This window comes from Zootoca vivipara, chromosome 15 (assembly GCF_963506605.1).
Source record: "Zootoca vivipara chromosome 15, rZooViv1.1, whole genome shotgun sequence".
In the NCBI taxonomy this organism is placed as follows: Eukaryota; Metazoa; Chordata; class Lepidosauria; order Squamata; family Lacertidae; genus Zootoca; species Zootoca vivipara.
The window spans coordinates 34,856,190-34,872,183 of NC_083290.1; positions in this window are offsets into that span (position 1 = coordinate 34,856,190).

The window sequence follows — 15,994 nt, forward strand, 5'->3', positions numbered from 1 at the left end:
CGTCCCTTCTAGGGCTTAATTGCACACCATAGAGCAGGCATCCCCAAACTGCGGCCCTCCAGATGTTTTGGCCTACAACTCCCATGATCCCTAGCTAACAGGACCGGTGGTCAGGGGAGATGGGAATTGTAGTCCAAAACATCTGGAGGGCCAAAGTTTGGGGATGCCTGCCATAGAGTAACTATGAAGAAGTAGAAAAGCTCACCATGACTTGTTGGGAATGTTGAGGGTATCACAGACACCCTTCCATAGCTGCCAAGTACCCCGTTTTCCCCGGGAAATCCCCGTTTTTACTTACCTTTTCCCGGTGGTCCCCCATATCACTTCGTCTCCCGTTTTTCTCTGTTATTTTCTCCTGCCGGCGGCCATTTCTTTCTTTCTGATTTGCCCTTCTATGGGCACAAAAAATGGCCGCCACCGGCTTCAAAAGTCGCATCTACGCATGACCAGAAGTGCTTAGACGCGACTTCCGGTGTCGGCGGCGGCCATTTTTGGTGCCCATAGATGGGCGGGGAGACACCGGAAGTTGCATCGACGCATTTCCGGTCATGTGTAGAAGCTACTTTTCAAGCCGCCGCCGGCCATTTTTGGTGCCCATAGAAGGGCAAAGTGACACCGGAAGTTACGTCGATGCAACTTCCGGTGTCACACGGCTGCTGGTCCCGGATTCTGCAGTCTGGGACTTGGAAGGTAAGGACCCTTCCCTCCTCAGTTGCCACCCACTGCACAAATGGAAGCGCTCTTCTTGAAACCAGTACAGTGGTACCTCAGGTTACAAACGCTTCGGGTTACAAACTTCACTAACCCAGAAGTAGTACCTCGAGTTGAGAACTATGCCCCAGGGTGATAATGGAAATCGCGCATCAGCGTCAGCGGGAGGCCCCATTAGCAAAAGCATGCCTCAGGTTAAGAACAGTTTCGGGTTAAGAACGGACCTCTGGAACGAATAAAGTTCATAACTACCACTGTAGTTTCCTTGCCATTGAGGTGAGAAGGCGAAGACTGGTGGGGGGTGAATCTGAAAGTTCCCTCTGCCCCAAAAGTGTAAATCGCTGTAGACAATGTGATGCCCTTCATATGTTCTTTGGATCCAACTCCTATGAGCCACAGAAGGGGATGGGCAGAGCTGTCAGTTTCAGTTCTCTATTTCTCATTTTGCCTCTCTGAGATTCATTGCACCACATTTCGGTCGCAATCTGAGTTATATATATATATATTTAATCCTCATGAAAATCTGCATTTTAGTGTGAGTGTCACCTAATAAACACATTTTTGCATACACTTTGGACTACAGTGGTACCTTGGTTCTCAAACTTAATCCGTTCTGGAAGTTCGTTCTAAAACCAAAGCTTTCCAAAACCAAGGCGCGCTTTCACATAGAAAAAGTAATGCGAAATGGATTAATCCGTTCCAGACTTTTGAAAACAGCAATTTAACATGAATTTTACTATCTAACGGGACCATTGAGCCATAAAATGAAAGCAATAAACCATGTACTGCAGTCACAATCAATCAGTAGCTGAACTGGGTTCCACACAGTCACAAAAACAAAACAAAAGAGCCGCAAAAACAAAAAAGCAAAATAAATAACAAAAACAGACAGACCTCAGCTTAACAATCAAAACGGAAGTGTGGCACTCAAATCAGAAGTGTAACACTCAAAACGGAGCAGATTTGGCTTCCAAAAAAAAAAAAGTTCACAAACCGGAACACTTACTTCCGGGTTTGCAGTGTTTGGGTTCCAAGTTGTTTGAGCATCAAGGCGTTTGAGAACCAAGGTACCACTGTAATGCATTCCCCCCCCCCCAAAAAAAACACACACACACACACACACAATTTCCCCTACCAGAATGCAATTTTGTACGTCATTTTCAGAAATATATTCATTTCTATGCACCTTTCCCCTATCATATGTTAATTTTTGTAAATGTTGTTTGGCTGGAAAAAACAGAATTTGGAGGCGTGCAGATTTTGAAGGATGGTTGTGTTTTGGTTCTCATGCTGTTTCCGAAAGTGCTAAATAGGGAGTTTTCCCTTCAAAAGCAAACTGGATTGACCCCCACCCCACAAGCCATAGCGAGTGCAAAGACTAACACCCCTGCCATTTGCAGAGTTCTTCATTGAAGATTCATCATATAATGATTTAAACACACGCCTCCCCCCTGAATAGAAAAGGATCTTTGGGAGGGGGGAGGCAGCGAGAAAAGCAAATGCTCAGCGCACAGCTTCCTTGGGGATCTACGGCTGGCCGTGCTAATTAAAAACCAGCCAGCAATTCTGCTGCCAATTTGCATATCTGCCGCTTTGAAGTGATTATGAATATGCATGGCAGCTCTTCAACAGAGATACTGGCCTCTTCAGAACATCTCCCAGAAAGCACCCTAATAAATTATGTCGAATGTACCTTGCATGACTGGCAATGATGCTTTTTTATAACCTTCATCATATTGCAGTGGCAGCAGGGAGGGGAAGAGGACATGATTTAAACACATAAAGAAATGGGAGCCATAATTCTTCTCAGCACCACAGAGTGCTAAACCACAGGAGCCCATCAAATTTGTGCCTAGCATCGCCGCCTCTTGGGTGAGCCATTTTTAATCTCTGTATTTTATCTCCTTGCATTACAAATTGCCAGAGGCTGCCAGACCTGCTTTCAATAAGCACCCCTCTCTCGAAAAGCAAAATAAAAGTCTGTGCACTATTTTTGCTCAACGATAAGGATCCTTTTTGCAGTCAGCACTGATAAAAATTGTTTGCATTTGTTTCACTCTCTTTCCCTGTTGCAGGCATCCATATGGCACAGGGAAGGAGTAAAAGCTTGCGCCTCCCTTGAAGTAACACGTAGGACTCAGCTACGTTAGTAAAAAAAACAAACAGCTTTTTGAATGTGTTATAAACATGCAGCACCAGGTGGCGCTGTAGAGCAAAAAATGTTTCTGTGCAATTTTGCATAGCGTTTTTGTTCCTTTTGTTATAACGATTTAATTTCTGATTTATTTATAGCAGAGTTGCTATTGTCTGCTTTCCCTAGTTCTCCTGAACAGCACATAGAAGAGAGAGTAGAGTGCGGTTTTCCCACACCCTGAATTAGCACCAAAGGAGAGAACAAAATAGGGTGTAATTCAGTGGGACCATCTAGCCCGGTTCTCACAGTGGCTGACCACATGCCTGTGGGAAACTCACAAGCACGAATCGAGCACAAGAGCGCCCTCCATGCCTGTGGTTTCCAGCAACTGGGATTCAGAAGCATTCCTGCCTCCATCGTGGCTAGTAGGCTCCCATTGCCCTCTCCTCCACAAATCTGTCTAATTCTCTTTTAAAGCTCTTGTGAGAATGAAAAGGTCTAAGATATAAAATAAATGTTCATAAATGTACCAGGCAAACACATACATACTGTATTTTATGCTCCATAAGACACACTTTTTTCCTCCTAAAAAGTAAGAGGAAATGTCTCTGCGTCTTATAGAGTGAATACGTGGTCCCTGGAGCCGAATTGCCCAGGGTCTAAAGGGAGATCATGCCTTTTTTTTCTTTTTTGGAAAGAGCTAAAGGCTAACAGGTGGGAAAGAGAGTGTTGAAAGGACCCACTCAACAGCTGATTGCAAGAGATCGGGGAGGGAGATAAGAGACGCTAGCTCCCTTCCCAGCCTCCCCAGCCCCTTGCCTAGGCCTCAATTGTTGTCTGCAGAGGGAGACATGTGACTGGCTGATTAGACTATCTGTCTGGAAACTGCAGAAATGGGCCCCTTTCCTTTCCTAGAGAAGCTGCAGAACTGTGAGTTGAACCCCATGAAAACAGGATTTTCCCCCTTTGCAAGGAAACTCAACAACTTTGAGCTGATCCTTAAAAATGGAGCTTTCCCCCTTTGCAAAAAAGATGCACAACTGTGAGCTGACCCCCCCCCCAAAACGAGGCTTTTCCCATTTGCAAATAAAGCTGCACAACTTTGAGCTGATCCTTATGCAAACCAAGGTACCACTGTACAAGGAACTTGAACCTGGCTGAGTTCAAGGTGGGCAGGCAGTGCAGATATTTTCAGTGAGAGTCTGTTGGATATCACCCAGTATCTCTGGATATGGTCATATGAACAGGGCTATTATTTGAAGGGTTGGGGATGTCTTTATTTAGTTCTGTTTCTGTGTTTCCTTGCAAAGCGAGAAAACCTTCATCCTGCAACTGTGTGTGCATGTCTAAATGCCCATTTATCACACCAGGGCAAACTTTAAGCTATAGGTGAGGTATTTGGGACTGGATGCCAATGAGAAGTTTTCCTTTCTGTATGTAGCTCTGTATGCGATAAGATCAAGTCTGCTTATTTCCAGGCACCTTTGATGTGGGGTTTTTTTAGCCTGTCTAGAAGCAGATTATGTAAGACCCAGAAAGTCAGAAATTGTTTGCCAAAGCATACATCAGAGATAGAGGTTGCTGCGGAAATAGACACATAAATTAATGTCACTGCTTTGAAAACTTGTTGGTAAACAAGTTACCATTTGATATCAATTCCCTTTACAGATATAGATATAGATATAGATATAGATAGATACAGATATATAAAACCCTAACTCCAAGCAGCTCCAGTCAGGCTGTACATTTTCTCTTTGAGCTCCCAACTTAGCAGATGACCTAAATAGAGGAAATTGCAACCACTGCCCAATCCATTCCATGGAATAATGTTTGCACTGTTTCAAAAAGACATTCTAGGGAGTTATTTGTGATTGTGCTTAACAGGCTTATTTATGCCATGCAAATACTTCAGCTATCTCTGTTTGTCAGGGACAAGCCTATCATTTTGGTCAAACACTGGGTTTTTCTTTTGCTGCAAAGCTGAGATGCCCTCGGTAAAATAAACAATACAATTACACAATAAACAATAAAACACACACATCATAACAGGGGTAGCCAATGTGGTCTTCTCCAGATGTTGATGGAACACACCATATATTTAATGTTCACACACAGACACCAAGATTCTTGGTAACTGTCATATGTTAAGAGGGCTGGGAATTGTAGCTATGCAAAGATAAACTACAGTTCTCAGAATTCTTTGGGAGAGTATGCTTTAAATGGATTTTGTGTGTGCAGCCCTGGTGTAAAACTTCTGCTTCATTGTGTGGTGTGGTGTTTAATGGATGCATCTACTGTATTTTTACATGTACAATTTGGAAAAAATTAGGGGTCGTCTTATACAAGGAAGGAAGGAAGGAAGGAAGGAAGGAAGGAAGGAAGGAAGGAAGGAAGGAAGGAAGGAAGGAAGGAAGGAAGGAAGGAAGGAAGGAAGGAAGGAAGGAAGGAAGGAAGAATATGGTGAATATAGATATAGGACTCTCTGCCTCTGGCCCTGACTCCACACATTTAATGTAACATTTATCTATGGCTAGTGCTTGGAATGGGCGGTGTGTGTGTGTGTGTGTGTGTGTGTGTGTGTGTGTGTGTGTTTCTGTTTGCGCTTGAAGGTGAACTCACCTAAATCTCATTTTGCAGAACAATATAGTAAGATTGTTTTGAAATTTCTGCTTCTCCAAATTTTGCAATTCAGTTCTCCAGCCAAGCAATGTGTACAAAAATGAACATGTTAATCCAAACAAAATGGCTTACTTTAGAGGAAACTGCTTTGCAGAAATGTGTATGTTAGATAGAATTGCATACAAATGTGTATCTGTTGGGTGAAATTCGCACGAAAATGCTGGCACGTTTTCTTAATTCAGTTTAGATTTTTATTGAAATTTATAGCAAAAACAATCACAACATAGTACTACAGAACTGTTGTAGTCATAAAGGAGGGGAGGCCAGCAAAAAGAGATTGGTTTCAAATTGGATGGCAGACTGTGTGTTGAGATTCCTGCATTGCAGGGGGTTGGAATAGATGACCCTCAGGGTCCCTTCTATGATTTTGCAAGTGAGTTCCTGGCTGAGACCGATGAATCAATTCACAGGGAAGGAAGGGATGCTGGAGTCTGAAGTGGTTCATCCTTCGTATTAGGATCAGCAATGAATTGAAACCACACCTCTTGAGAAATTGTCCTTGTGTATTTCTTAGTTCTTCGACCTCGCCTAACACCAGCCGTCAGCCTTTGGCATTCTAAGCATTAGCAGAAAGACTAGCAAGATCTTTCCAGTTTCGAACAATTTTCAGCCTGACAGCCACACACAAACAATTTCACCCTCAAGCCCTTGTGTACTCACACCTCCCCTAAAAATAGAAAGAAGGGCTGGGACAGAATCACATACCGCAGGTTGCTGCACATTGGCAAAAGGCTCTAGTTTATGTAGTTCAATCTGACCAGAGTCCAGTATCACCTATGTATTAGCTTTCATCCAGCCTCCCTGATTTTCGCAGAGCTTCAGTGAGCAGAGTGCTGAGATCCACCTCCCAAAGAACTTAAAGTCCTCCCCTATCGGGGTATGAGCAACCCAACAGTAATTTATAGGTTGAAGAAAGCGCCCCTTTCCCCCCTCCCTCACTGTATTGTCACCTCATCCCTCAAATAAAGGCCATGAACACAGAGTGCCTTTGAGAGATATAACAAGAAAGAGACCATATTTGTACCTTCAAAAGATTATCACATCTTGCCACACCTAACCTGGTCAATCTCCTATTATAGGGTTACCTTTATCAAACAGATCGTGCAACATGTGTGATTGGTAAAGGTAAAGGTAAATGGACCCCTGACCATTAGGTCCAGTCGTGACCGACTCTGGGGCTGCGCGCTCATCTCGCATTATTGGCCGAGGGAGCCGGCGTATCGCTTCCAGTCATGTGGCCAGCATGACAAAGCCGCTTCTGGCAAACCAGAGCAGCACATGGAAACGCCGTTTACCTTCCCGCTGTAGTGGTTCCTATTTATCTACTTGCATTTTGACGTGCTTTCGAACTGCTAGGTTGGCAGGAGCTGGGACAGAGCAACGGGAGCTCACCCCGTCACAGGGATTCAAACCGCCGACCTTCTGATCAGCAAGCCCTAGGCTCAGTGGTTTAATCACAGCGCCATAGACCAGAACAAAATCTGAATGTCTGAATATCTTTATCTGACTACAGTGGTACCTCAACTTATGAACGACTCAGCAACTGAATTTTTTGACTTACAAATGGAGCAAATGGCTGCACGCTTACGAATTTCTCAACTTCTGAACAGACACCGTGGCGGTTTTAGATAGGGTTTTTTTGACTTACAAAATTTTAGATGGGGTTGCTTCGACTTATGAATGTTTCCGTTTCCAATGCATTCCTATAGGAAATTGCATTTCCAATGGCGCTTTTCGACTTACAGATTTTTCGACCTACAAAGGTGCCTTCGGAACGGATTAAATTCGTAAGTCAAGGCACCACTGTATCTGAAATTAGGATTATCTAAATGGGGAGCCAATTTTTCAGCTCATTTCTTCCGAATTCTAAAGGACATATTAAGAAAGGGATTTGCCGTATTTTTGATCTGAGTGAATTAGAGAGGTTAAAAATGGCATCAAGTTAATCCTGGTTGAGATGGAAGTAAGCTCCACCAACACCCATCGTCAAATCTAATTATAAGGAATTGTTTGCGTCGACTAACAAGACTCAAAACATAACTGCAAATTAGGGAATCCAAACCCTCCCTTTGGGGTAGGTGATAAAGAACTACTTTACACATCCTAGATCTTTTACCCTGCCCCAAACATAGTTTGCTACTTTTGCAGAAACAAGTCAGGAATCTATATAGGGAGTGTTTAAAACAGGGGCATGAATTTTAGGTGAATCACCGTCTTTAGGTCTGCAGCGCGACCAAGACAAGTTAACTGAATTCCACCCGGTGGAATTCTTTCTTAATGGATTTTGCAAGGGTATTAAAAATTTCTCCTCCATAATTGATGCAAATCTTTGGTAATGTGGACCTCTAAATAATGGAAACTGCCAAAAAATAATGAAAGACCCAGCAAAGCTTTCAGTCAACTGTGCACTGAAAAGAGGATATTATTCCACAAACACTCTGATTTAGAATAATTATTTTCTAAGCCTCCACAAGCTTGAAATTCATTGAGATGTTTTTAAAGACCTGGAAGAGCCTGAAGTGGATTGCTACTAAAGGTAAAGGGGCCCCTGACCATCAGGTCCAGTTGTGTCCGACTCTGGGGGTGCGGCGCTCATCTCGCTCTATAGGCCGAGGGAGCCAGCGTTTGTCCGCAGACAGCTTCTGGGTCATGTGGCCAGCATGACAAAGCTGCTTCTGGCGAACCAGGGCAGCACACAGAAACGCTGTTTACCTTCCCGCTGTAGCAGTACCTATTTATCTACTTGCATTTTGACATGCTTTCGAACTGCTAGGTTGGCAGGAGCTGGGACCGAGCAACGGGAGCTCACCTCGTCGCAGGGATTCGAACCGCCGACCTTCTGATCAGCAAGCCCTAGACTCTGTGGTTTAACCCACAGCGCCACCCTGGGTCCCTGAAGTGGATTGCTAAGCGAAGGTAAAACACCACCCATCCTAGATGTTCTCTTGCTCTCAGGATTGGGGGGGTGGGGGCCTGCCTGCGTTGCATGTACAACTTAATGTGCACCACACATGATGCACATGTGTGATGTCATGCTTCCAGCATGCATTGTGCATGTGTGACATCATGCATGCGACACGTGACACACCGCAGAATTGCATCGGCTGGGGGAGGCTGAGCACAGAGGAGCCAGCCGCTGAACCGCATTGTGCTCGGCTCTGTGCTCAGCCTCCTCCAGCCTCCTTATTATTGGGGGGTTGGGGGCAGCCACCTACCAGCAGATACTGAGGGGCCAAAGACACCTTCACACCTAGGAGCTGGTGCACCTGCTGTCACCCGTGAAGAGATTTATCACACGTAACTTGTTATTCACCTTTGTGCCTAAAATCTCTGTGCCAGATTTCTCAACTAGTGTTTTAATTGCAATAGCCAAAAGGATTAGAGACGGGGGGGGAACCAGTTTTGTTACACAGCGCAACCTGGTCAGAGGAGAACCAAAGGCACGAACTCAGATCATTGTAAGAGAGGTGGGAAACAGTGGGCCAGAGTTTAATTTGTCAAGCGAAGTTAGCAGAAAAGACCATTTGAGGTGACCAAGTGGTAGCAAAATGGAAGAGGTTTTTGCACATTGCTGGTGACAGAAGTCATGAAATTAAAAGACGCCTGCTTCTTGGAAGAAAAGCAATGACAAACCTAGACAGCATCTTAAAAAGCAGAGACATCACCTTGCAGACAAAGGTCCGTATAGTTAAAGCTATGGTTTTCCCAGTAGTGATGTATGGAAGTGAGAGCTGGACCATCAAGAAGGCTGATCGCCGAAGAATTGATGCTTTTGAATTATGGTGCTGGAGGAGACTCTTGAGAGTCCCATGGACTGCAAGAAGATCAAACCTATCCATTCTTAAGGAAATCAGCCCTGAGTGCTCCCTGGAAGGACAGATCGTGAAGCTGAGGCTCCAATACTTTGGCCACCTCATGAGAAGAGAAGAATCCTTGGAAAAGACCCTGATGTTGGGAAAGATTGAGGGCACTAGGAGAAGGGGACGACAGAGGACAAGATGGTTGGACAGTGTTCTCGAAGCTACGAACATGAGTTTGACCAAACTGCGGGAGGCAGTGGAAGACAGGAGTGCCTGGCGTGCTCTGGTCCATGGGGTCACGAAGAGTCGGACACGACTAAACGACTAAACAACAACAACATGGTTTGCCGTGTTCAAGACCCTTTGAATTCCATCAGGGAGTTGTCTTCGTGGCATAAAACCAATTTGGCTTTCTGCTGTGTAGCTAGTAAAAAAAAAATCAATCTCATTGCCAGTATATGTGTAAAGAGTTTGACAACTTGATTCGATAATGCCATGGGACGGGACAGTATAATCCCAGGTACTCCAAATGTTCACGGGGTTTGGGAATAAGTACTGTACAAGATTTGCACCAAGTCCCTCAGACCAACCCCCTCTGGAATATCCTTAAAGAGATTCTGGAAATCTTTCTCTAGGTGGCACAAACCTTCAAAAGGTGTGGACACCTGGAGCTTGTATTCCGAACCAATTCCCAAATGCCCCAAATCCCATACAGATGCCAGTTTTCCTTTCTTTTTTAAACTTTTAAGTTCAGTGGGGGCAGGCAGCAGGAATCAGTGAGTTGGGGGTTCTCTCCCCATCCTGTGGGGAATGCAGGCCAAAATGCATTTAGGTCCACAGTTGGAGTAATTTCCCAGGGCAGAGGTCCAATACTTGCCTGATTTCCCAGCCCTCCAGCAACACCTTTGGCAATAATGTACATCATCCTTAGCACTTTCATCAAGTTGTTAATTGTTGCACCAATCACACCCTGTCATTGCAGTTCCCTGGTATTTTCTTTTCTTTTCTTTTTTCTTTTATTTGAAAACATAAAAAGAGAGGAAGAAGACAAGGTACCCAAAGCAATAGTAAATTAGCAAACCAACTGACACGGCTGCAGTCCCACTGCACCAAAAGACAATATCATTTTACAAAACTATTGTAGAAAATCTACCATGAAAGTATTTATTCAACAAGAATTAAATATGGAAAGGCTGAGAGCCGCAGTGAGCAAAGATCTGTTTCCTTCTGGAGAAATGACAAATAGACAAAAGATCAAAAACAGACTTGAGTGCAAAAAATAAGAAGAAAGAAATCTTGACATAGAACTTGACATATTATTATTATTATTATTATTTATTTATTTATTTATTTATTTATTTATTTATACCCCGCCCATCTGGCTGGGTTTCCCCAGCCACTCTGGGCGGCTTCCAACCAAATATTAAAAAGAATACAGCATGATTTGTCTTAACTCTTTGAAAACTATAATCCCCAAAGAATAAGCCAGGACCTATGGACTGAGTTGGAGGGAGGGAGGTAATCAAATAAATAAATAAATAAATAAATAAATAAATAAAATTTATTTATACCCCATCCATCTGGCTGGGTTTCCCCAGCCACTCTGGGCAGCTCCCAACAGAATATTAAAAACACAATAAAACATTATTTAAATAATAATAATATAAAATATAATATAAAAAGAACTCCACTAGCAAAACTAGACTGAGCCTGTTAGACCATCAATCAATATTACAAAGGTGACAGAGAAGATGAATAGAAAAGAGAAAAGGGTAATATGGGGAAAAATATCGTGCGACATTACTTAATTAACAGAAAAGAAACAGCAAGCATAATTGGAGGTCAACGGAAAGTAGAAATAGGGTGAATAATAGAAACTGAAACAAACAATGTGCATCTGTATTTATATCAGTGTGTGTATTTGTGTGTTTTGTGTTTGTATTTGTGTGTTTTATGTTTGCTTATTCTTTGTAATTCTTTTTAATCAATAAAGACATTACTAAAGAAAAAAGAAAAAAAGAAAAAAGAAAAACATGATAAAACAACAAACATTAAAAACTTCCCTAAACAGGACTGCCTTCAGATGTCTTCTAAAAGTCGGATAGTTGTTTATTTCCTTGACATCTGATGGGAGGACGTTCGGCAGGGCAGGCAACACTACCGAGAAGGCCCTCTGTCTGGTTATTATTATTATTATTATTATTATTATTATTATTATTATTATGTGCTTCCAGACTGTAACAATATTGGAGTGGGATTCAATCACATAGCGGCAAGTTAAGTTGTTTTAGGAGGCCTTACACAACAAGTCCTCCCCACCCCCACCCCAAGATCAGACTTCTCCTGATAAGGAAATTGATAGGAAATTGCACTGGAATGTACGGGACAGCAGCGTCATCTACCTTCCTCTCAAACGAATCCGGATGGATGCTTATTAAACAAACCATGTGGTTTAATATCCCTGCAAATAAATCAACTCAACAAACACTCTGGAAGTGCTTGTTGAGGAAATGGAGGGGAACAGCAGGTAGGGATTTTCAAGCAGGAAACTGGCATGAGACTCTAATCCAATTCAATGAATTTCTGATCAGAGGACCATAAATAATAATAATAAATCTTTATTGAGGTCCAAAGACCCGTAACATATGTTCAGAATAAAATACAGATTCATACAGACAACCCCCCGGGAGAGGAAGATCAAGACGATATTTGTTTAGTCTTGAGTATGATGATGTTTGATACGTATGACTACCGAAAGAAGCTTTGCCACGCTCACTGTGATATCATCAGATTTGTCCAGAAGATCTTTAGTATAGTAGGCTTCAGATTTACCGGGCCGATTTGCCAGTAGGAATTTAATCAATGGATCCCTAGCTTCCTCATATTGTCAGCAATGCAGTAGGATATGCCTCATACAATTGACGTCCTGAGAGCTTACACAGAGCCTATTCTGATAAGGGACGCCTCTCAGTCTGCCATTTAGCACTTCTGATGGAAATACATTTAATCTGGCTTTGGTAAGAAGATGCCGATAAGTTGGTACAGACAGATTTCTAAGATATGCAGGTATCTTAAAATCATACCCCTAATGAATTCCTACTCCTATCGGGCCACAGATGACACGATATGAGGACCATAAATAGCTTTTCCTCCAAAGGAATACTGACCAGTTTGAAGCATACTTCTCAAAAAAAAAAAACCACAGTGTTTTTATTGTGCTTGATTTGGTCCTACATACTGTAGTGCCATAGATGTTAAGAGGCAGGGGAAAGGAGAATATGAGTTGAAATTGTTTTGATTCTAGCAGATCTGTATACCCTGTTTGCCGTATGGTACAACCTCTCACCTAGAAACCCACTGTTTTTTCCACCTTTGAACTCTTCAGCTACGTTTATTAAGCAATTAAGTGCTTAAAACAAGATTACGACTTTCCCATCTGCATCTCTGCCCTCTATGTTTTGCCAAAGAATTAAGAAAGTAGAGCAGCGGGTCAGATTAAAAAGGAAGTCAGAAAAAAAATGCCGGCAACCTGACAAAAAAATTTAAGACATGAAAACGGATTGTGTCTGAAGATCAAATAGGTTAACATTATCATCAGGAAAGAGACGTGAAAATGAAGCAAATATTGGCCCAAAACAAACTGAAATTCATTTTGAAGGGGAACACAAGCATCCTCGAAATTTGCACTTCTCTGAATTTTGCAGTACAGTCCTCCAACCAATAAATGTGTGCAACAATGCATATACTAGAGTAAAGTGTGCATAAGATGCATGTGAAATAATAAATAAATTGTCCAGTAGCACCTTATAAAACAACTAAGTTTGTTCTGGTATAAGCTTTCATGTGCATGCACACTTCTTCAGATTTGTCTACGTGAATCTAAGATGCATATGTTAGTGAAAAGAACATAGAAAATGAATTATATTATGGGGAAATGCTTTACAAAAATGTGTATATTAAGCAAATAATGCATCCCAAATATGTATAGCAGGAGAAATTTGGGCACAACTGCTGATGAATTTTCATCGGGACTTATTTTCTTTTTTAAAAAATATCAAACTGAAGTGGAAAAGTGAACTAAAGAGTGGGGAAAATGAGAAACCAAAGTGGACAGATTCACCCATCCCTATTGAAATTCTTATTGTCCATTTTAAGACTATTTTTTAAAAGACTATTTTAAAGTTAACCATTATCTACAAACCTTTAAAACAAAACAAAAAGCCCTACTGTTAGTCAGAGTGAGACAAGACTTCAGGTGGCAGATGCTGTATGGTGACAATAGCAGCAGCCCTTGGTCTTCTCTCCTTAAGTCTGATAGTCGGTCCTCTCTATCTGAGCTCACAGCTAGGCATACCACATGGGCCCCCTAAACTAGCCTGCTGCCTCAGGTGTGACAGAGGATGCTCATCAAACATTTCTCCAATATCCCGTAGGCTTTCTGATCTCAAAAAGGCCCAGGGGAGGTGTTACCTTATGACATCTTCCCCTGAAATTTTTTTGAGATGTGAGCAGCTGGTGTCTGTGGGCCTACCAAGCACCTGAGATGGTTTTGCTTTAACTTTTTTAAAAAAAGAAAAGAAAAATAACTACCATATTTTTCCATGTATAAGACGCCCCCATGTATAAGACACCCCCTATTTTGGCGGACTCCAAATTAAGGAAAGATCCCTCAGCACTACCCATGTATAAGACGAGCCCCAATTTTAAACCTATTTTTTGGGTTAAAAAAACAACCCTAGTCTTATACATGGAAAAATACAGTATATTGCTATGATGACACTTGCTAACATATAGCTGCCAAGTCTCCCGTATTCCCCGGGAAACCCACGTTTTTCCAGCTGACCCCAGCTGAAAAAATGGATTTTTTTGTTTTTTCCCGGTTTATTCTGGCGCGGCGGCCATTTTGGAACTGGGCGGAGCATGCTCAGAAGCGACTTTTGATGCTGCTTTGCCCAGTTCCAAAATGGCGGCAGCGCTACTTCCGGCCTGCTACTTCCGACCCAGTCCCTTATTTTTCAGGCCAGAACTTGGCAGGTATGGCTAACATCCCTTGGCCATCTCAAACATAAGATAACCACGAAAGAATCTCCGTATCCCATTAACTCCTTTATCAGGAATGGGGAATATGTGGCCCCTCAGGTATCTTTAGACATCAACTCCCATTAACCCCAGCCAGCAATGATGGGGGTTATTAATATAAAAATATCCATTGGGTTACAGGTTCCAGCCTGGTCCTTGCTCCTAGCTCCTCCGTGGTTTGTTGCAGCAGACATCACCTGCAGGCACTGCAGTTTCATCCTATTAGTTCCTCAGCCAGGTGAGCAAAAATAAGCCTAAAGGGAAGCCAGCTTGGTTTTAACATTGATTCTCAGAAGAATGACTTGCTGGAGCAGAATCATGCATAGGGAGAAAAAACTGAGACGACTGATATGCTTGGCTCATTGCACATTGACCACAGACTGAAATCTGTTTTATTTATTGGGGCGGCAGGAGGCTAATATTCACAAAGGGATTTCAGCCTTGTTAATGTCACTAGCATGACCACAAAGGAAGATGGGATCTATTGTAGAAGAGGGGATTTAGGAAGATCGAGTTGGTCATGCAGGAATGATGGGGTGAGGGGCAGTGCCCTTTTTCTTCTGATCACTCTAATGATGGGATAAAAGACTCCAGTGATACTTGGCATCTGTCATCTCCCCTTCTTTTGCTTCAGATGTAGCTGTGCCTTTGGCTGTTTTTCCAGGTGTGTGTACTTTTGCTGCACCCAACCATCACCATTCTGCTTTAATATAGAAATTGCATAGCAATTCTGCTTCCAGACTTCTGGAATCCAAGCAACGTTTTGTAGCCGACTGAGCAGTCCTCCTTTCCACAGCTCCAAATGTTGGGGAGGGGGGGTAACATTAAGTGGGTGGGAAAGAGTTAAATATTCTCACTACACTCCCAATCATGACCCACCCCCGGCAATGCAAATACTTGGGAGTGGAGAAGAAAGGAAACCGATGTAAAGGCAATGCTACTTGGAAAGGAAAGGGTTAAAGTGATGGAGTTTGTTCCTAGAGAGGAGAAATACAGAGCAGGAAATGGCCAGAGCAATCTATACTGGCCAGAAGCACCCAGACAGCTGACTGAACAGCTGCATATTGTATGGTTCAAATACACCTGGGGAACTTGGGCAGCTGTTACATTAAATTATTATTTTTTTAAGTCAGGTGTTGTTGTTTTTCCAATTCGAGCAAGGGGAGGGGGAATGGAAGCTGAACAGGGAAAATGAGAGAGAGACATGCATTGATCAGGGCATGATGCCCTATAAAAATAAATACTGTGTGGCTCTTCCACAGTAATTGCCCAGAATGGAAGCATTACACAAAATTCACATGACTGAAATGACATGAGATGGGCAGTGTTGTACCTGGCTATAAACTGACAGGGAAATGCAATTGCTCCAGCATGCATATTTGTGCATATATTCACAGATAATATATATATATAATCTTCTCAACTCCCTTGTAAGGTATGATAAAGTTGAGAGATGGTGGCTTGGGGGTCACCAATCACACACAAGGAGCTGGGGGGTCTCTGGCTCCAAGCAGGACACTGTAGCCAGGACTCTGTCATAGTTCTTGACACACACACCCAGTTGTGGTATTAAAGCAAAGCTTTCAAAAAT